The 22263-nt window shown below is 38.7% G+C and overlaps 1 pseudogene; it reads right to left on the bottom strand.

The window, feature by feature from the left end:
• Nucleotides 1-19284: 19284 nt before the first annotated feature.
• Nucleotides 19285-20618, bottom strand: LOC135631340 (pentatricopeptide repeat-containing protein At2g46050, mitochondrial-like; annotated as a pseudogene).
• Between the last annotated feature and the right edge of the window lie 1645 nt (nucleotides 20619-22263).

Raw genomic sequence — 22263 nt, 5'->3', positions numbered from 1 at the left:
GTTGGGAAAGGTATTTTGTCTGATGATCTTTATCGTATTTTCTTATAAAATGATGACACTCAAAGTTCAATGCATGTTCACGCTGGCACTAAAAGGTATAATATTAATGAGGACTCCTCTATGTTATGGTATCAAAGATTAGGAAATGATGGGGTACTTAATACTCTTGATTTTACTAATTTTAAGCTTGTGTAGACTGTATTAAGGGAAAGCAAATTAATAAGTCCAAAAAGAGTGCTAATAGGAGTTCAGACATATTAGAGATTATTCACATATGTTGTCCAAACATGGACACACATGGTCAGAAATATTTTATCTCCTATATAGATTATTACTCACGATATACATATATTTGCTTCATAACAAAAATGAAGCATTGGATGCCTTCGAAGTCTTTAAGGTTGAAGTTGAGAACCAATGTGGTAAGCAAATTAAAATTGTGAGATCGGATAGAGGTGGAGAATATTATGGTAGATATACTAAAAATGGACAAGCACCTGATCCTTTTGCTAAGTTTCTTCAAGAATATAGGATTGTTGCCCAATACACTATGCTTGGTTCTCCAGACTAGAGAATGATGTTGCAGAAAGAAGCAACTGAACATTATTAGACATGGTGCAGAGTATGCTTAGCAACTCCAATCTTCCTAAGTTCTTGTGGGTTGAAGCACTAAAGTTGATTGTGTATATATTAAACCAAGTTCCAACTAAGGCTGTCCAAAATACTCCATTTAAATTATGGAAAGGTTGGAAACCGAGTTTGCGACATATGCGCGTTTGGGGATATCCGTTTGAGGTCAGGATATATAATTCACAATAGAAGAAACTGGACCCGAGGACTATTAGTGGGTATTTTATTGCATATGCCGAAAAGTTCAAAGGTTACAGGTTTTATTGTCCATCTTACACAACTAGGATTGTGAAATCAAAAAATACTAAATTTCTTGAGTATGACATGATTAGTGGGAGCGATCATTTCAGGAACATTGTTTCTACACATGATCATATAGAATCTTAACCTTCTACATCAAATGATAGATTGGTTATAGTTCATAGCACTCCTCAAGTATAAACGGGTGCTGAACAACCAATCATTAAAATTCCACATATTGCTGACAATATTCTAATAGATCAAGTAGTTCAGGAAATACAACAAGCTCCTGAACAACTAGATGAACCACAAGTTCCTTAGGGAAACATTAGTACAACATTAAGAAGAATCTCAATATGATTAGTGGGAGCGATCATTTTAGGAACATAGTTTCTGCACATGATCATATAGAATCTCAACCTTCCACATCAAATAATAGATTGATTATAGTTCATAGCACTCCTCAAGTACAAACTGATGTTGAACAATCAATCATTGAAATTCCACGTGTTGTTGACAATATTCTAATAGATCAAACAGTTCAGGAATTACAAAAAGCTCCTGAATAACTAGATGAACCATAAGTTCCCTAGGGAAACATTGGTACAACAATAAGAAGATCTACTAGAAATAAAAGATCAACAATTCCTAGTGATTATGTTATATATCTACTAGAATCTGACTATAATATTGGAGCAAAAAATGATCATGAAACCTTTTCACTGGCTATGAGTTTCAACGAATCAAATTTGTGGCATGATGCCATGAAAAAGAGATAAATTCCATGATAAATAATAAAGTATGGGATCTTGTAGAGTTGCCTAAGGAAGAAAATGCTATTGGTTGCAAATGAGTCTTTAAAACTAAGAAAGATTCATTAGGTAACATTTAGAGATATAATATAAGACTTGTTGCAAAGGGATTTACTCAAAAGGAGGGAATCGATTATACGGAAACATTTTCTCCTGTATCTAAGAAAGATTATCTTTGTATCAGTTTGACATTGGTTGCTCATTTTGACATAAAGTTGTAACAAATAGATGTAAAAATAACATTTCTTAATAGAGATCAAGAGGAAGAGGTTTATATAAAACAACTTGAAGGTTTTTCCTCTAGTGTCAGTGAACACTTGGTTTGTAAGCTTAAGAGCCTATATACGGTTTAAAACAAGCCTCACACTAATAGTATTTTAAATTCTATAAAGTGATTTCTTCATTTGGATTTGTTAAAAATTTCATAGATCAATGTATATACCAGAAGGTAAGTGGGAGTAAAATATGTTCCCTTGTTTTATACATAGATGATATTTTGCTTGCAACCAACGATAAGGGTTTGCTGCATGAGGTGAAACAATTCATTTCTAAAAATTTTGACATGAAGGATATGAGTGAAGCATCTTATGTTATTGGTATTAAGATCTATAGAGATAGACCTTGAGGCATTTTAGGTCTATCACAAGAAACCTATATCGATAAACTTTTAGAAAGATTTTGGATGAAGGATTGTTTACCAAGTGTTGCTCCCATTGTGAAAGGTGATAGATCCAATTTGAACCAATGCCCAAAGAACAACCTTGAAAGGGAATCAATGAAAAACATCCCATATGCTTTTGCCAAAGGAAGCCTTATATATGCTCTACTAGACCTGATATTACATTTTTTGTGGAGATGCTAGGTCGATATCAGAGTAATCCAAGTATGGACTACTGGAGAGCTATAAAAAAAGTAATGAGGTATCTATAAGGAACCAAATATTACCTGCTTATGTATAGATATACAAACAATCTGGATGTGATTGGTTACTCAGATTCAGACTTCGTCGGTTGTGTTGATTCTCGTAAATTAACATCATGATATATTTTTATGATGGCTGGTGGAGCTATTTCTTGGGGAAGCACCATGTAGACCTTGACTGCTATTTCTACTATGGAAGTTGAGTTTGTCTCCTGTTTTGATACTACTTCACATGGTGTTTGGCTTAAGAGTTTCATTTCTGGACTTATAATCATGGATTCTATTTCTAGGCCATTAAGAGCTTTCTGTGATAATTCAACTGCTGTCTTTATGGCTAAAAATAATAAAAATCAAAGTCGAAGTAAATACATCGACATTAAGTATTTAGCCATAAGAGAATGTATAAAAGAAAAGAAAGTGGTCATTGAGCATATTAGCACTGAATTGATGATTGCTGATCCTTTTACTAAAGACATGCCATCTCTGAAATTCAAGGATCATGTAGAGAAAATGAGACTTAGTTTTACTTTGTAATGATATTGAAACTCTTATATATTGTGATATTTTCTCATTCAGGTGCATATTATTTTGAGAAAATATATTGGTACTAGACCAAGAATAAACATAAGGTTTATTCATTAAGTAATATTACCACATTAAGATTAAGAAACTAAATACATCGTGATACATGGATGATAATACTCGCTCTTAGAGGACTTATCGCCATGATTCATATATTTATTTCTTAAGAAAATTGTTTGATAAAGATTAATTCAAATTATTAAGCTAAATGTATAGACCAAGTGAGAGAATGTAATCGTTATTATTAAATATTTTATTTAATAATAATATAACCATTTTCATTAAGTTCATCATTCATTATAATTAATTTTTTTATTTATTGTGGTTTAAATATTTCAGTTTTTCATTCTAAATGAACCATTATTATTAAATATAATATCATTAATATTCTTCATTATGGTTCGAACATTACAAATTTGAATTAATTCTTGACGTTATGAGTTGGTGATAATAAATGTTCTTGATGGGATAACATCTATATAAACGAGAGTTTTCATCCTTGGGCTCAACATCTCTTTCAAATCCAAAGGATTTTCTACACCATCTAAAGCGAGAGTTCTGAGTTGAGAAGTGTCAAAATTTAAGAAGAAACCGTTGTTGAAATTCTTGACAACAATGGCGAGAGGTATGCAATTTCGTTTCCGCATTAGTTTTTCTTATGTTTCTATTATAATGATTTAGAAATGATAGCAGATGAGATTTCTCTAATTGTTTGAGAAAATCTCTCTACTCTGTTGAGGGAAATCCTCTAATCTGTTGAGAGAAATTCTCTCTCTTAACCTATATAAATAGGAGAGAGATATGTTAATGAAAATCAACTTCTATAATTTCTTTCTCTATCCCTTTTCTAATATGGTATCAGAGCCATAGCCCTAGTAATCTGAGGGCTCTATCTCGCCTCAATCGGTGCGTCCTTCTTCAAGGAGAACCTCGGCAGCAGTAGTGCTCTCGAGGAGGACGAGTTTGAGAAGCTCGTCCATACGTACACCTATGCCGCTGCCTACGTACACCTGCGCTGCTGTTCTTCTCCTTCAACTGTAAAAGGTAGTGCACACCTATGCCGTTGCCTGCGTACACCTGCGCTGCTGTTCTTCTCCTTCGGTTGTAAAAGGCAGCGCCATTGTGCCGCTGCGTTGCTGCTCCTCCTCATCTGGGTAGAAAGGGCAGCGCCGCTGTGTTGCTGCACTGCTGCTTCTCCCCTTCCAGCATCGTTAGAGGTCGATGGGACTCCTCCACCACGCAGCAGCTTCCTCTGTTGCATAATCACAAGGAAGCTGCAAATGCGTTATCAGTCGTATATTAAGTACAAGGTTCGCCTCCTTCCTCTGTTCCAGGCTCCCTTCAGCAAACTGCAGTAGTAGCCAACTACAGTAGTAGTGTGCAATCTGCAGCAGCAATAAACTACAGCAGCAATCTGTAGCAGCATACTGCCGCAGCAGTGCACAATCTGCAGTAGCAAACTGCAACAGCATACTACAGCAATGTGCAATCTACAACAGCAGTGCACAATCTGCAGCAGCAAACTACAGTAGTGCACAATATGCAGCAGCAAACTACAGTAGTGCACAATATGCAGCAGCAAACTACAGCAGCCTCTTCCCTCCCTCATTCTTGACATGAGCATATGAGACGTTGCTGCACCGGTTTGCAAGCAAAAAAAATGTCTTTGTTCTCTTCTTCTGATATTCCAGTTCCTGTAGGGACTCCCACTTCTTCTATATGGCTTATCTCCATCAATGCTGCCACACTAATCCCGTTCAAGTTATCAAAGGGTGGCAGCTATGCATCTTGGCGGGCTCAATTTTTTAATTTTTTATTTGGATACGATTTGTTACGTTACGTTGATGGCTCTTTCAGTTGTCCGTCAGCCATGCTCAACATCCCCGGAGAACCTAGTCCAGTACTCAATCCAGCTCACAAACTGTGGCTGCGCCAAGATCGTCTCATCCTCCAAGCTATTCAAGCCTCAGTTGCTGGATCCGTTGCTCCTTTAATATCTTCATGTGTGACTGCTACCGATGCATGGTCTAAACTGTAAACAATCTTGACGAATCATTCACGTACTCGCAAGCTCAGTCTTCTATCCAAGCTGATGGTGACAAAACAAGAGGGAAGTATTATAACTGATTATCTATAAAATATCAAGGTTATCATCGATGACTTGGTTTTGATAGGTCATTCCTGATAAGTAGATGAGATTTCCCTAAACTGTTTGAGGAAATCTCTCTACTCTGTTGAGGGAAATCCTCTAATCTATTGAGGAAAATTCTCCCTTCTAACCTGTATAAAAGGAAGGAGGATATGTTAATAACAATCAACTTCTTCTACAACTTGTTTATCTATTTATTTTCTAACATGATATCAGAGCAGTTCCTCCTTGGCGACAACAGTATCGCCGTGTGTTAGCCAAGCGGCCACAGTAACACGCTGCCTCAAGAAGAAGCACAAGACAAGGATTCAGAGCTAGTGCTAACGAGCATCGTCTTGGCTCTGCTCATCCACTTCTTCTCTTTCTTCATCGCCGGTCTTGCTTTTCTTCGCCGGCCTTGCTCCCTCTCCTATTTGCTGCCTACAGCAGACACTCTCCGTCGTCGTCACGCAAGGAGGAAAACATTCTCTCACTACCTCCTCAATAGCGGTGAACGGCGAACAGCGGTGTCTTCCTCGCTTCCCGACCAGCAGCAGTCACAATTGCTGCATCTTCCTCTACCGCAGCAGCTTTCGCTGCCGCTTCCCTCTACACAACGGCGCCTCCTTAACGGCGGTGTCCTCCTCCTCAATAGCTACGAATGGCGAACGATGGTGTCTTCCTCGCTCAGTCTTCCTTGCTTAACGACGGCTGCCGCGTCTTCCTCCTTCGCTGTCGCGGCCGCTTCCCAGCCAGCAGCAACCGCAACCGGCATCTTCCTTCCTCTACCACAGCAGCTTTCGCTGCCACTTTTCTCTATACATCTAATTGCTGCAGATTTCTCTCACTGCAGTTTCCTTGAGTAACACTGCAGATTTTCGCGGCCATTTCCCGACGAACCACAGTCTTGAGTACCGTTGCAGTTTTCGCAGCCATCTTCCGGCGAACTATAGCCTCTACAATCCGCTGCAGCAAGCAGCAATCCACAGCAGCGAACCACAGTCTACATCTAATTGCTGCAGATTTCTCTCACTGCAGTTTCCTTGAGTAACACTGCAGATTTTCGCGGCCATTTCCCGGCGAACCGCAGTCTTGAGTACCGCTGCAGTTTTCGCAGCCATCTTCCGGTGAACTGCAGCCTCTACAATCCGCTGCAGCAAGCAGCAATCCACAGTAGCGAACCACAGTCTTGAGTATCGCTGTAGTTTTCGCGGCCATCTTTCGGCGAACTGCAGCCTCTACAATCTGCTGCAGCAAGCAGCAATCCACAGCAGCTGCCGACAACTTTGGGCACTGTTGTAGATTGCCCAATCTGCTACAGTAATCTATAGCAGCAGCCCCCTCCCTCATTCTCCACCTCTTCTAAAAAAAAAAAAAAAAAAAAAAAAAACAAAAAAACGAAGAGAGAAAAAAAAAGAAAAAAAAATGTCTTCGTTCACTTCTTCTGATATTTTAGTTCCTGTAGAGACTCCCACTTCTTGTTCTTCTACAGGGCTTATCTCCATCAATGCTGCCACGCTAATACCCTTTAAGTTATCAAAGGGTGGCAACTATGCGTCCGGCGAGCTCAATTTTCTAATCTTTTATTTGGATACGACTTGCTAGGTTACATTGATGGCTCCTTCAGATGTCCTCCGGCCATGCTCAACATCCCCGGCGATCCCAGTCCAGTACCCAATCCAGCTCACAAACTGTGGCTACGTCAAGATCGTCTCATTCTCCAAGCTATTCAAGCTTCAGTTGCTGGATCTGTTGCTCCCTTGATATGATAAGCTGACTGACTACGAGATGTACTTGAAGCGTGCGGACAAACTGCCTGGATCAACTGTCACTGCTCAAGTCAGTCATAAGTCTAAACGGAAGAGCACTCAGTACTCGCCGAACATCACCCAAGGTTTGGCTACTGCGCCTCTTGATTCTGTGAGTTCCATGCAACACCCCTCCTATCCTCCTAGTCATCACTTCTCGCAAAGTGGCAGCTCCAGCCATCATCCGTCTTGGCGTCCTGCCCTACCGAGCTATCAAAGACGGGTCGTTTGCCAACTGTGTGACAAAGTCGGCCACTCCGCTAAAGTTTGCCGGTCTCGTCCCCGCCTCCCTGCTCCATCACACTAGCCTCAGGCAAATCTCCTAACTTCTCCGACACCTAGCCAGTCCAACTGGATTGTCGACTCTGGTGCCTCTCATCACATCACCGCTGATATTCAGAATTTGTCTCTTCACAATCCCTATGGCGGCGATGAAGATATCATCATCGGTGATGGTAAAGGACTTCCTATAACTCATACTGGTTCCACAACGCTTAATTCTGACTCTAATACATTTACCCTCGATGATGTTTTATGTGCCCCTCATATTAAACGCAACCTCATTTCTGTTTCTCAATTTTGCAAACATAACAATACTTCCATTGAATTCTTTCCTGATTCATTTCTTGTTAAGGACTTGAGCACGGGGGCATCATTGGTCCAAGGCCCGAATAAAGACAACATTTACGAATGGCCGTCAACCTCTCGAATAACCCAGCCCACTGTTCATTCTTCTGTTGCGGCTCCAATTGATGTGTGGCATCGTCGGCTTGGTCATCCCTCGTCCTTTATTCAGCAGAAATTATTATCTCGTCACTCTCTTCCTCTTTTTAAGTCCACTAATTCTATGATGCATTGTGATGCTTGTCTTAGTAATAAGAGTCATCGGCAGCCTTTTGGCTCATCTTCCATTTCCTCTTCTAAACCTTTTGAAATTATATATACTGATGTTTGGGGTCCTGCTCCAATCTTATCGTTTGATAAGTTTCGATTTTATGTTATTTTTGTAGATCACTTCTCTAAGTACACATGGATATATCCTCTTTCCCATAAATCTGACGTTTCTCGCATTTTTTCCACTTTCCAGAAGTTGGTCGAAAACTATTTTCAGTCTACCATTAAACCAGTCTACTCTGATGGTGGTGGTGAATATCAAGCCCTGGCATCCCATCTCTCAGCTTGTGGCATTCAACACCTCAAGTCTCCCCCACATACTCCTCAACTAGTTGGTTCTGCCGAACGCAAACATCGGCATATAGTAGAAACTGGACTCACACTTCTATATCAGGCTTCCATGCCTTCAACTTTTTGGATAGCAGCCTTTCAAACTACTGTCTACCTAATTAATCGAATGCCTACACCAGTTCTACAATACCGGTCCTCCTTTGACACACTATTTCACAAACCCCCTAACCTTCGTAAACTCCGAGTGTTCGGTTGTTTATGTTATCCTTGGTTGTGTCCCTATGCCTCTCATAAGTTAACATCCCGATCTACTCCTTGTGTCTTTATTGGTTACTCACTTGAACATAATGCTTTCCGCTGCTATAATCTCCACACTCACAAAATCTTCATATCACATCACGTTGTCTTTGTTGAGTCTAACTTTTCTTTCCAAACCCTTCCATATCCTGCCATACAGACCACTTCACTATCTCACTGGGGTATACCTTCGGTCCAATCGGACGAGCCTCCCATGACTTCGTCTACTTCCTCCCCTCCTGATCCGCACTATATCACTCCAGTTCAACACTTGCCCGTTCCTACTCCACTCCACTCTTCCCCAATTGATGGGGCAATATGTTCCGAAACACAACCATCCTCTTTACCTCCTTCTTGCCCAAGTGCCCCTGACGTGTCTCCACTTGACCCGACTTATGCCACAGATCCTCACCCAACATCACCTCCCAATCCTGTCGTCTCTAATCATCCTATGACCACTCGCTCTAAGGATGGTATTTTTAAACCTCGTCAGGTACTTAACTTACAAGCTATCATGAATTCCTCATCCCCCAACGTTGAACCCACCACCTTCACTCAAGCCCAAAAATCTCCACATTGGTGTACTGCCATGAGTGAGGAATATAATGCCCTCCTCCATAATTCAACGTGGGATCTCATTCCTTTCCATCCTTCACAAAACATCATCGGGTGTAAGTGGGTCTTTAGAATTAAGTGGAACCCAGATGGCTCTGTTGCCCGATATAAGGCACGCTTGGTCGCCAAAGGGTTTCATCAACGACCTAGGGTTGATTTCACTGAGATGTTTAGTCTTGTTGTTAAACCCATTACAATCCGGCTCATCTTGAGTCTGGCTACCACTAAAGGCTGGCAATTACGATAATTGGATGTTAATAATGCCTTTCTACAGGGTTATCTATCCGAAGATGTTTTTATGCAACAACCCCCCGGTTTTACTCATCCTCAGTATCCACAGCATGTTTGCAAACTTCGGAAAGCCATTTATGGACTTCGTCAGGCTCCGAGAGCTTGGTACACTGAACTTAGCTCATTTTTGACTTCTATCGGCTTTCTTAACTCCAAATCTGACACTTCGTTGTTTCTGCGACATTATCATAGAAACACAATGTATATTCTGGTATATGTGGATGATATTATTGTCACAGGCAACAATCCCATCAGCATCCAAGCGTTCATCAAACAGCTGGCAGCTCGATTCTCGCTTAAGGATCTCGGACCCTTGAGCTACTTTCTAGGCGTCGAAGCTACCTTCACATCTTCCGGTCTCCTTTTATCACAACGCAAGTACATTCAAGATTTGTTATTAAAGACAAACATGCAGGATGCAAATGCAGTTACAACCCCCATCTCTACTAGTGGTTCTCTCAAATTATCGGATGGAAGTCCTGCTACAGAACCCACTCAATACCGCCAAGTTGTTGGCTCTTTACAATACTTAGCTCTCACGCGTCCAGACATCTCTTTTGCTGTCAACAAATTATCACAGTTTATGCATCAACCATCTACTCTACACTGGTCTGCGGTCAAGAGACTTCTACGATATCTTAAAGGGACCCTAAATCATGGACTCTTTTTTCGTAAACACTCTCCACTTTGTCTTCATGCCTTTGCCGATGCTGATTGGGCAGGTAACCTTGATGATCGAACATCCACATCAGGGTATATTATCTTCCTTGGTGCTCATCCAATCAGCTGGAGTTCTAAGAAGCAAAAGACAGTCGCTCGGTCTACAACTGAAGCTGAATACTGTGCCATTGCCGCTACCACTGCAGAACTCAATTAGATCACGAATCTACTCCAGGAACTCAACATCGATTCCACCCCTACAATATATTGTGATAACATTGGAGCTACCTATCTGTGCGCTAATCCGGTATTCCACTCCCGCATGAAACATATTGTTATCGATTTCCACTTTGTACGCGATCAAGTTGTCCGCCGTCAACTTCGTGTTTCTCATGTTCATACGGCTGATCAATTGGCCGACTCATTTACGAAACCTCTAGCTCGTAAACTTTTTGCATTACTTCAGTCCAAGATTGGCCTCCTTGATCGGAGCACCATCTTGCGAGGGCATGATAAGTAGATGAGATTTCCTTAAACTGTTTGAGGAAATCTCTCTACTCTGTTGAGGGAAATCCTCTAATCTATTGAGGAAAATTCTCCCTTCTAACCTGTATAAAAGGAAGGAGGATATGTTAATAATAATCAACTTCTTCTACAACTTGTTTATCTATTTATTTTCTAACAATTCCCTATGTGACGAAGAGATCATCATCCATACCCTAAATGGTCTCGGCAACGACTACAAGGAATTGGCTGCTGCAATTCGGGCACGCGACTCACCAGTCTCCTTTAAAGAACTCTTTGACAAGCTGACTGATTATGAGATGTATTTGAAGCATGCGGACAAACTGCCTGGATTGACTATTACAGCTCAAGTCAATCACAAGTCCAAACGGAAGAGCACTCGATACCTTCCAAACATCACCAAAGGTTTGACCAATATACATCTTGATCCTATGAGTCCCATGCAACACCCCTCTTATCCTCCTAGTCATCACTTCTCGCAAAGTGGCAACTCCAATAACCATCCGTCTTGGCATCCTGCCCTGCCGAGCCATCAAAGACGGGTTGTCTGCCAACTATGTGATAAAATCGAACATACTACTAAAGTTTGTCGGCCTCGTCCCTGCCTCCCTACTCTGTCACACTGGCCTCAAGCAAATCTCCTAACTACTCCGACAACTAGCCAGTCCAACTGGATTGTCAACTCTGGTGCCTCATCACATCACCGCTGATCTTCAAAATTTGTCTCTTCACAACCCCTATGGCGACGATGAAGATATCATAATCGGTGATGGTAAAGGACTTCATATAACTTATACTGGTTCCACAACGCTTAATTCTGATTCTACTATATTTACACTCGATGATGTTTTATGCGCCACTCATATTAAATGCAACCTCATTTTTGTTTCTCAATTTTGCAAACATAATAATACTTCAATTGAATTTTTTCCTGATTCATTTCTTGTTAAGGACTTGAGCACGGGGGCATCCTTCGTCCAGGGCCCGAATAGAGGCAACATTTACAAATGACCGTCAGCTTCCCAAATAACCCAGCCTACTATTCATTCTTCCGTTGTGGCTCCAATTGATGTGTGGCATCATCGACTTGGTCATCCCGCATCCCTTATTCAGCAAAAAATACTTTCTCGTTACTCTCTTCCTATTTTTAAATCCACTAATTCTACGATGCATTGTGATGCATGTCTTAGTAATAAGAGTCATCGGCAGCCTTTTGGCTCATCTTCCATTTCCTCCTCTAAACCATTTGAAATTATTTATACCGATGTTTGGAGTCCTACTTCAATCCTATCTTTTGATAAGTTCAGATTTTATGTCATTTTTGTAGATCACCTCACTAAGTACACATGGATATATCCTCTTCACCATAAATATGACGTTTCCACCGTCTTTCCCACCTTCCGGGCATTGGTTGAAAATCATTTTCAGTCTACCATCAAAACGGTCTACTCTGATGGTGGCGGTGAATATCAAGCCCTAACATCCTATCTCTCAGCTTGTGGAATCCAACACCTCAAGTCTCCCCCGCATACTCCTCAACTAGTTGGCTCCGCCGAACGCAAACATCGACATATAGTAGAAACTGGGCTCACACTTCTATATCAGGCTTCCGTGCCTTCAACTTTTTGGACAACAGCCTTTCAAACTGCTATCTACCTTATTAATCGAATGCCTACACCAGTACTACAATACCAGTCCCCCTTTGACATACTATTTCACAAACCCCCTAACTTTCGTAAACTCAGAGTGTTCGATTGTCTATGTTATCCTTAGTTACGTCCCTATGCCTCTCATAAGTTAACATCACGATCTACTCCTTACGTCTTTATTGGTTACTCTTTTGAACATAATGCTTTCCGCTGCTATAATCTCCACACACACAAAGTCTTCATATCACGTCACGTTGTTTTTATTGAGTCTAACTTTCCTTTCTAAAACCTTCACTATCCTGCCATGCAGACCACTTCACTATCTCACTAGAGTATACCTCCGGTCCAATCGGACGAGCCTCCCATGACATCGTCCAGTTCCTCCCCTCCTGATCCACACTATACTACTCCAGTTCAGCAATTGCCCATTCCTTCCATTCCTACTCCACTCCTCTCTTCCCCAATTGATGGGGTAATATGTTCCGAAACACAATCATTATCTTTACCTCCTTCTCGACCAAGTGCCCCTGACGTGTCTCCACTTGACCCGACTTGTGCCACTGACCCTCAACCACTTATTCCACCAACACCACCTCCCGATCCTATAGTCTCTAGCCATCCTATGACCACATGCTCTAAGAGTGGTATTTTCAAACCGCATCAAGTCCTTAACCTACATGCTATCATGGATTCATCATCCCCCATCGTTGAACCCACCACCTTCACTCAAGCCCAAAAATCTCCGCATTGACGTACCGTCATGTGTGAGGAATATAATACCCTCCTCCAGAACTCAACATGGGATCTAATACCCATTCATCATTCACAAAACATCATCGGGTGTAAGTGGGTCTTTCGAATTAAGTGAAACCCAAATGGCTCTGTTGCCCGATATAAGGCACGCCTCATCGCCAAAGGGTTTCATCAACGACCTGGAGTTGATTTCACTAAGACGTTTAGTCTTGTTGTTAAGCCCACTACAATCCAGCTTATCTTGAGTCTGGCTACCACTAAAGGTTGGCAATTACGACAATTGGATATTAATAATGTCCTTTTACAGGGGTCTTTAACCGAAGATGTTTTTATGCAACAACCTTCTGGTTTCACTCATCCTCAGTATCCAAAGCATGTTTGCAAACTTCGGAAAGCCATTTATAGACTTCGTCAGGCTCCAAGAGCTTGGTACACTAAACTTAGCTCCTTTTTGACTTCCGTTGGCTTTCTCAACTCCAAATCTAACACTTCGTTATTTCTAGGACACCACTATGGAGACACAATATATATTCTAGTATATGTGGATGGCATTATTGTCACAGGCAACAATCCCGTCAAAATCCAAGCGTTCATTAAACAGCTGGTGGATCGATTCTCGCTTAAAGATCTAGGACCCTTAAACTACTTTCTGGGCGTCGAAGTTACAATCACATCTTCAGGTCTCTTTTTATCACAACGAAAGTACATTCAAGATTTGTTATTAAAGACAAACATTAGGATACAAATGCGGTTACAATCCCCCTTTCTACTAGTGGTTCTCTCAAATTATCTAATGGAAGTCCTGCTACGGAACCGACTCAATACCGCCAAGTTGTTGGTTATTTACAGTACTTAGCTCTCACCCGTCCATACATCTCTTTTGCAATCAACAAATTATCACAGTTTATGCAGTAGCCGTCTACTATGCATTGATCTGCGGTCAAGAGAATTCTACGATATCTTAAAGGGACCCTCAATCATGGTATCTTTCTTCGTAAACACTCTCTACTTCATCTTCATGCATTTGTCGATGCTGATTGGGCAGACAACCTTGATGATAGAATATCCACATCGGGGTATATTGTCTTCCTTGACGCTAATTCAATCAGTTGGAGTTCTAAGAAGCAAAAGACAATCGCACGATCTATAACTGAAATTGAATACCATGCCATTGCCACTACCATTGCAGAACTCAATTAGATCACAAATCTACTCTAGGAACTCAAAATCAATTACACTCCTATAATATATTGTGATAATGTTGGAGCTATCTATCTATGCGCTAATCCGGTGCCATTGCCATCGACTTTCACTTTGTGCGCGATCAAGTTGTCCGCAGTCAACTTCGTGTTTCTCATGTCCATACGGCTAATCAATTAACCGACTCACTCACAAAGTCTAGCTCGTAAACTTTTTACATTGCATCAATCCAAGATTGGTCTCCTTAATAGGAACACCATGGGTGCATGATAGCAGATGAGATTTCCCTAACTATTCGAGAAAATTTCTCTACTTTCGAGAAAATCCTCTAATTTATTGAGGAAAATCCTCTCTCCTAACTTATATAAATAGGAGAGGACATGTTAATGAAAATTAGTTTTTTCTATAATTTTTTTCTCTTTCCCTTTTCTTTTCTAACAAGAAACACATTTTTGGTATAAAAAATGTCTAACACCTCGACCAATAGTTAATGCCGCTTGAACACTTGTATATCGGGATTTTTTGAAGTGGTGGACTGCCTTGTTCAAGGATGCTGAGGTCTTATTTATGAAACTCTATTTCCAATCCAAGAAAAGGAGACAAACAAATGTTACCGAATTTAAGTGATTAAATAAAATTTTATACTCGATCATATACATATTATGCGAAAAAGTCATATGTATGAATTAGGGGAGATCTTTCAAAATTCACCCTATAATACATGATTAAATAATTTATTTTCAGTCCTCATAAAAAAAAAAAAAGATTCTTGAACCTCTTTCACGCCCATATCATATCATGTTGAGGCATTGTAAAAAATTAAAATATTATCTAATTTATCATAATCAATTATTTATTATTAACTTTATTTAGAATTATAAAAAAATCATTAGCTTATCAAATTACCTATAGGCCATGAAAAAGATTCAACAAAAAAGATATAACCAAATCCATACAGTCATTAACTCTAGTAAAGAGCAAGGCGTGAGAGTGACGATGTCATATGCAGACTCATAGAATAGTAGAGACACATAGAGTTTTTGCCTATTTTCATTAATCCAAAAATAAAATCTCTATTGACACATGAATCCATACATCTCAATTGGAAAAAAAATTAATCTAAAGAGATTTTTCTCAAAACAAATCAAAAAGAAAACAAAGATGAAACATAGATTATGATCAACTAAGCTTTCTGTCAAGGGATGAAGTATGATTTGTCGATCAATCCATTGACATATGAATACATTGATCTATTCTCCGGTACATCGATTAATCCTGTGACATATTGAACTTGACATTTGATTTACCGACTCAATATTTTATCCTTCAACTTGACATTTGATTCTATAGTTTAATGTTTAATTCTCCTATATCACTTATTCGAAAAACACAATTAACACAAGAATAAGTATAGCCATGCAAAGTTACTAAAAAAAGATAGAAAAATATTTTTCATTTGTAATAATTAGGTACAGAAAAATTAAATAAGAAAGAATTATTTAAAAGAAATATGAACATGTGATAAGGAGGCATATAAATGTTGTAGGTAGAAGATGTGAGATAATTTAGTGGTACAACAACAAGAGATAGAGAGAGACACAAAAAGATTTTATTAGAAATTATAATTCAATTTTTAAATACTCACAGAGTTAAAATCACTGGATATATGCTGACAATATCCTCTTTTGTTTCCATGCTAATAAGAAATACAATGCTATGATTAGAAAATTTTTTAAGGATTATGATACTCTTACCAACTACAAGGAAAACAATCATAAATAAGAACATTCTTCCATAAGAGAAATGCTTGAGCAAGAAAAATGAAAACTATCAATTCAAGGAGGAGAATTTCTATTTACATATTAGGTTGCCATGATTGCCCCAAGAAGGATCCCCTTGAGGGCGTATGAAGATCCTATTCAGCATATTAAAGTAAATTAGGGATTAGCAAACTGCCTTTCCTCTATCAGGCAGGAAAAATCATCTTTATTTATTCTACTCTTACTACGTCTTCTTCATTCTCTTTCTATCATCTATTATCTAATGCCTAAGTTAGTTACAAAGGACCTAAAACCTTCTATCAATTTAAGGTAGCATCATTTATGATAATAACAATAATAATTTGTTGTCACGATCATTTATGTATCGAGCGATTCGGAGCATAATCCGTCAAATACATCAAGACTCGATGGCTCATTGAAGCATGCTTACCAAAGTCCTTCCTTTCAGTGGCCATCCGAGCCGATATTAATTGTCATCAACCAGCAAACAGCGATTGGACTATATAAACTCATGAACCATAATAAACAAATAATAATAATAAAAATAATAATTTTCCTTCTTTAGTCATTATATTGTGGACAAGATAATGCTGCTAGTTAAGCCAGGAGTATTTAAATCTCCCTTTTTATGATTGCTAATAGATTTTTAGGTCCTCCTTGTATCACTAATATTAATCAATTTATTTTATCTAACATATATAAAACTCGTCAGACTATTCATCCTCATGAATTACACCAAACTATTTATTAATTAAAATAATTTGATTTTCTATCTTTTCTTATAATTCTTAGATGTCCACTCAATATTCTCATCGTAACAATACAAACTTTTTTACAAAATAGATAATGATCCTTATGAACATGGAAAGCAAAATTGTGGAAACGGTTGAATGTACAAGTTCAGTTACCTGGAATGAGAATTTTCCTTTGGTGCACTAAGACTTGTGGAGCTATCAATCCTGAAATAGCACATGGAACAAGGAATCAGAATTGCCCAAGTATACACTATCCAGCTTCAAAAGAAAAAACATCTGCAGAAAACTAATATAATTATTCACTGTTCAATTCGTCCGCAGGATTAAGTAACAACATCTATGTCAAGATCAGATCATCACCTAATACTACAAGAATGGTAATACTCGAGTGCTGAGTCCGGAGTATAAGTGGGTTTTAAAGAGTACAAAGACATTTTGTTAGGTCCTTATAAAATTGGAACTTGTTAAATCACAATTTAGCCTTGACTCAGTACATGAACATATGCAAGGCAGGTAGTTCCTGACTACCATAAAGCAACTAAACTGGAGAATATAATCAATCAAACATCTTCAACCAAACCTATCTTATATTCCTAGTGGATTTCATGGTTGGACTGGTTTTGAATTAAATGGTCAATAGAGATGGTGAAGCTGTTGTGAACTGCAAAGTCCAAGTGTACAAGAGCAAATAGCAATTTTACATGATATGTATTGGTGGATCAATACCAACCATAGCTGTAGCACCTATTCATAAAAGATTTGCACTATTACTAGGATCAGTAAGCATAAACAACAAAATGAGCATCGAACAACAAATTGACTGATCCATTGCATTAACAGAGGAAGATGAATCAGTAAGCACACTGCAGTTCTTGTGACTGACTAACTAATATGGATGAAAATTCCACACGTGAAACATACAAGATAAAAGTATGAATCGAGGCAAAACTGAGATTAACCACGGACATATGAAGGTCATTTGCTCAAGAAGCCAGCTCTTTAAATATATAATGTGACATTATTTTTGACGTTTCAAATTGCAAAATCACTAAGCTACAATGTAACTGGATCAACATGATATCAAAAACATGTACAAGAGTGTTGCAAGACATGTTATCGTTCAGACAAACAAACTATAGCTGATTGATCTTGAAATTTACACTTTGTTTTTGCCTCAAAACTAGCAGTCACAATTCGAGCATTTTTCTGGGATGACTGAGATAAACCGATGTTAGCAGAATGCAGCTTTTTACGAAGAGGAGCATGTGGAATAGGAAAACCAAGAAATGATGTCCTAAATGAGCACAATGTTAGAAAACATTTCATAAAGGTATAAGCCTATAAGGTGCAACAAATTAGAATCGACCCTGATGGTCATCAAGAAAGATAAGAATAAAGTGATAACAGGTCAATAGATGAAGAAGGCTTCTAATATATTGTATAATGCAAGGCCTTAAACTAATACATTACTCTGTAATAGTATTAAGTATCAAGCAACTTTCATCAAATTGAATTTTAAGAAGTAGAGCCTACAAATCTTGAACAGAACACACTAGAATAGTTTCTGATGAATGCACATTTTCACACAGTATGTTGCTGACACAAAAGGCATAGAAGGAGGTAATTTATGGAAATTAGTCATAAGACTTGTGCTATTACTAGAATATGTAAGAACAAAAAACAAACAAGAACCTCCTATGCAATGTCATTGGTCCATTGCATGATAACAGGAAAATTGATCCATTGTGGATTTTATTTCGATTAAATACACGTTAACATACTTCCAATTGAAATGACTGATTTAGCTGAAAACTCTTCGTGTCTTTAAACTTAAGATAAATTAATAATTCATAGACAAGTGAGAATTCCAAACTGACCTTATGTGATGCTTCAGAGATGGAAGTGGAACCCCAAAGATCTGCTAACCAAGTGGTCTAAACTAGAATATTGTAGTCCATGTTTGCTCACGCGAGATAATATATTTTGAAGTACACAAAATCCAAACTGGATTATTTTTAGGAGTATAGGATCAATTTCCGAAAGGGTTCTCTGGTCTGACTGATGAAAGTTTAATTAAAAAATCACCAGAGCACCTGAAAAAAGATAATATATCAGAAAGACAACCTAGAGAGGAGCTATCCTTTTACGACAAGATAATGGAAGAAAATTCACTGGTACAAGTATTAATTTAGATTTTACAACAATACTTTGTGGAAAAAAGGTTGCAGGTCGAACAAAAGTATATAAGCTAGTATTTCTATTAAAAACTAGCATCTCCTAATTCCTACCTTATTTGCAGGAACCAAAACTGATTAATTAACACATGGCCACCGACAGAAAGCTGTGAGGATGTGTAAATTAATTTCTCAAGATAAGAAATTCGAGCAACCATTCCAGAATGCTTTCAGCATATTTAACAAAACTAATATATTGCTCAACAACCAGAAAAGTTCAGTGATAGTTCACTCTAATAGCTCCTCATCCACCAGTGTGTCATAAATTATAATTTTCCTTATCCATCAACCGAATAATTATTTCCAATAAAAATATATTTCTCAAGCTTGCAACTGTGATCTGTCATGAGATACCAAGGTATGATTTGTGCCACCAATCTCAATCCAACTGCAACCTGGTTCCTTGTTACCACACATATGCCTCATCCTCCTCGTGCTTAACACATCCTCCCAACAACCTTCAGCTCCATAGAGGCTAGAAAAGGGAGCATAATTCACTGACTTATTTGGCGCCAAACTGAGGAGTCTCTTAGCAGCCCATTCTGCCATTCTAGCATTGCCATGGACCTTACATGCACCAACAAAGGCTCCAAGAACATTTGCATCAGGTTCAAATGGAATACTAGCTAAAACATCATAAGCCTCATCCGGATGACCGGCTTTGACAATCAGATCAACTAGACAAGCATGAAGCTCCGAGGTTGGTTTAATTTGGTAGTCCTTTCTCACAGAATTAAAATAGTGCAAACCTGTATTTACAAGTCCCGCATGACTGCAAACAGAAGGGACGCCTAGAAATGCAATCCTGTCGGGGCTAACACCTTCATGCAGCATCACCTCAAATGTGTTAATTGCTTCAGTTGCTAATCCATGATATTAAGCGTACGAAGATATCATTGAAGACCAGGTCACCGAATCAGGTGAAGATAAAATGATTGGGTAGCATCATCAATGCTACCACACTACGCATATGCCATAATGAGAGCATTTCCAATTGGCAGGAAAGCCTGAAACCTACATTTTGCTACATAATCATGGACTTGTGAAGCCTCACTGGCAGCTGCTAAATTGGCAGAAGAGCTGAGAATACTAGCAATTGTTATTTCATCAGGTCTCGTCCCTCCTTGAAGCATTTTAGCAAAAAGTTTTAGGGCCTGTTTGCCTTCACCATATTTTCCATAACCTACTATTATAGCGTTCCAACAGACAACACCTTTAGCATCCATTGCATCGAAAACCTTGCAAGCATCCTTGATTACTCCACGCTTGACGTACATATCCACCAGTGCGCTACCAACAACTACATCAGAATCAAGAGCTAATTTTTACAACCAGACAATGAGCCTGGCTTCGTAAGTCGCAAAAAACTCAATGAACTACAAGAGTTGAGCAAGCTACTGAAAGTAAAACCACCTCCAATAAGCCCTTCTGACCTCCTCAGTGACTCAAATACACTGAAACCTTCTTTTCCATAACCATTCAGCGCATAGCAGGACACCATCACTCCTCTTCATATGCGCTTGAACTACCACCAGCCTGGTGATTGATGGCACCAAATGTCCTCACGGTTGGATCCCCGAACTGCCCCAAATCACACCAAAGGGTTTAAGGTTTTGATTCTTGTAGTGTCACATGCATATGGTGCTCTCTCCAGCTATGGTGCTCTCTCGACCGATGTTCCAGTAATATTACACATCTGCTCTTGGATTTACCAGGATATTTTACAAGAAAAATATTTCACTATTCGCTTTTTAGCAAATGATGCCTCGCTATTCGATTTTAGTCCTTTTTTTTTTCTATTTGAACGTAAACACCCTCAACTACGTCCGATGATATTAGAACGAAGACAGATTTTATAGTTTGATTTTTTCTTTTGGTTAAACCAATCCGATCCAATTCAAATTAATTTTTTTATGTTGGGAAAAACATATTATAACGAAATAATTCTTTTTCCCTCTTTGTGTGTTAAAATGGATTTTTCAGAGAGGATAAACTGTAGATCAACATCATTACGATTGCAGAGCTTGCTACAAGAATTATCCACGTATAATTTGAGTTAAAATTGATAAAGTTTGACCGATCGTTAAGTAGAAAAACTTAAAATTCTATTTTTCTCTTTATGTTCTTTTCTCTCTGTGTTTCACTGTTCATAGTTCCCTCACTGCACGCATCTTCCACATCTCTTCCCCTTTTTCTTTTCATTTTATTTATTTTTTGATAAATCATATTTGGGCTTACTGCCCAAATCATCTAGTCCGAGCCCACATATGGGCTGGACCTAACAATTCTCCCCCTCTAGCTCATATGGTGGGCTGTACTAAGCTCGCTTTTCGTCTACATGCTTCAAGCTTTTCCATAGGTAAATATTTTGTTAAAATATATGTTTCATTCTCATTGGTATGTACATTTTCCAACTGTAATTCTTTCATCTCAAACACATCACAAATCCAGTGATATCTCACATCAATATACTTGGATCTGGAATGGTATGTTGAATTCTTGGAGAGATGAATGACACTCTAACTGTTACAGTAAACAGTATATCCTTCCTGTTTCAAGCTCAATTCTTGTAGAAACTTTTTCATCCACAAAGTTTTCTTGCAAGCTTTAGTAATTGTTATATATTCTGCTTCTATGGTTGATACAGCAACACAATTCTATAACTTAGACTCCCAAGAGATTGCTCCCCCTATAAATGTCATCAAGAATTCCAAAGTGAACTTCTTGTAATCAATATCACCTACCATGTCTGCATCTGTATACCCTTCTAGCACAGGTTCATTACTGTCAAAACATAAATACAACCTGGAAGTACCTCATAGATATCTTAATATCCATTTTACTGCTGCCCAATGTTCCTTACTAGGATTAGAAAGAAATCGATTGACAACTCCAACTACATGAGCTATATCTGGCCTAGTATAAACTATAGCATACATCAAATTGCCTACTGCAGATGAGTAAGACACTCTGATTATTTCTTCTTTTTCTTTCTCACTTGTAGGATATTGTTTCGAACTAAGTTTGAAATGACCTACAAATGGAGAACAAACTGCTTTGGCTTTACTCATGTTGAATCTTTTAAGAACCTTTTCAATGTAAGTCTCTTGAGATGTCAAATCTTCCTTTTCTTCCAATCACGAAGAATCTTTATTACAAGTATTTGACTCACCGATCCCAAGTCTTTCATGACAAAA

Source organism: Musa acuminata, chromosome BXJ3-2 (genome assembly GCF_036884655.1).
Source record: "Musa acuminata AAA Group cultivar baxijiao chromosome BXJ3-2, Cavendish_Baxijiao_AAA, whole genome shotgun sequence".
Classification (NCBI taxonomy): domain Eukaryota; kingdom Viridiplantae; phylum Streptophyta; class Magnoliopsida; order Zingiberales; family Musaceae; genus Musa; species Musa acuminata.
Note: the sequence above shows the minus strand (reverse complement) of the source record. Positions and strands in the feature narration are given on the sequence as shown.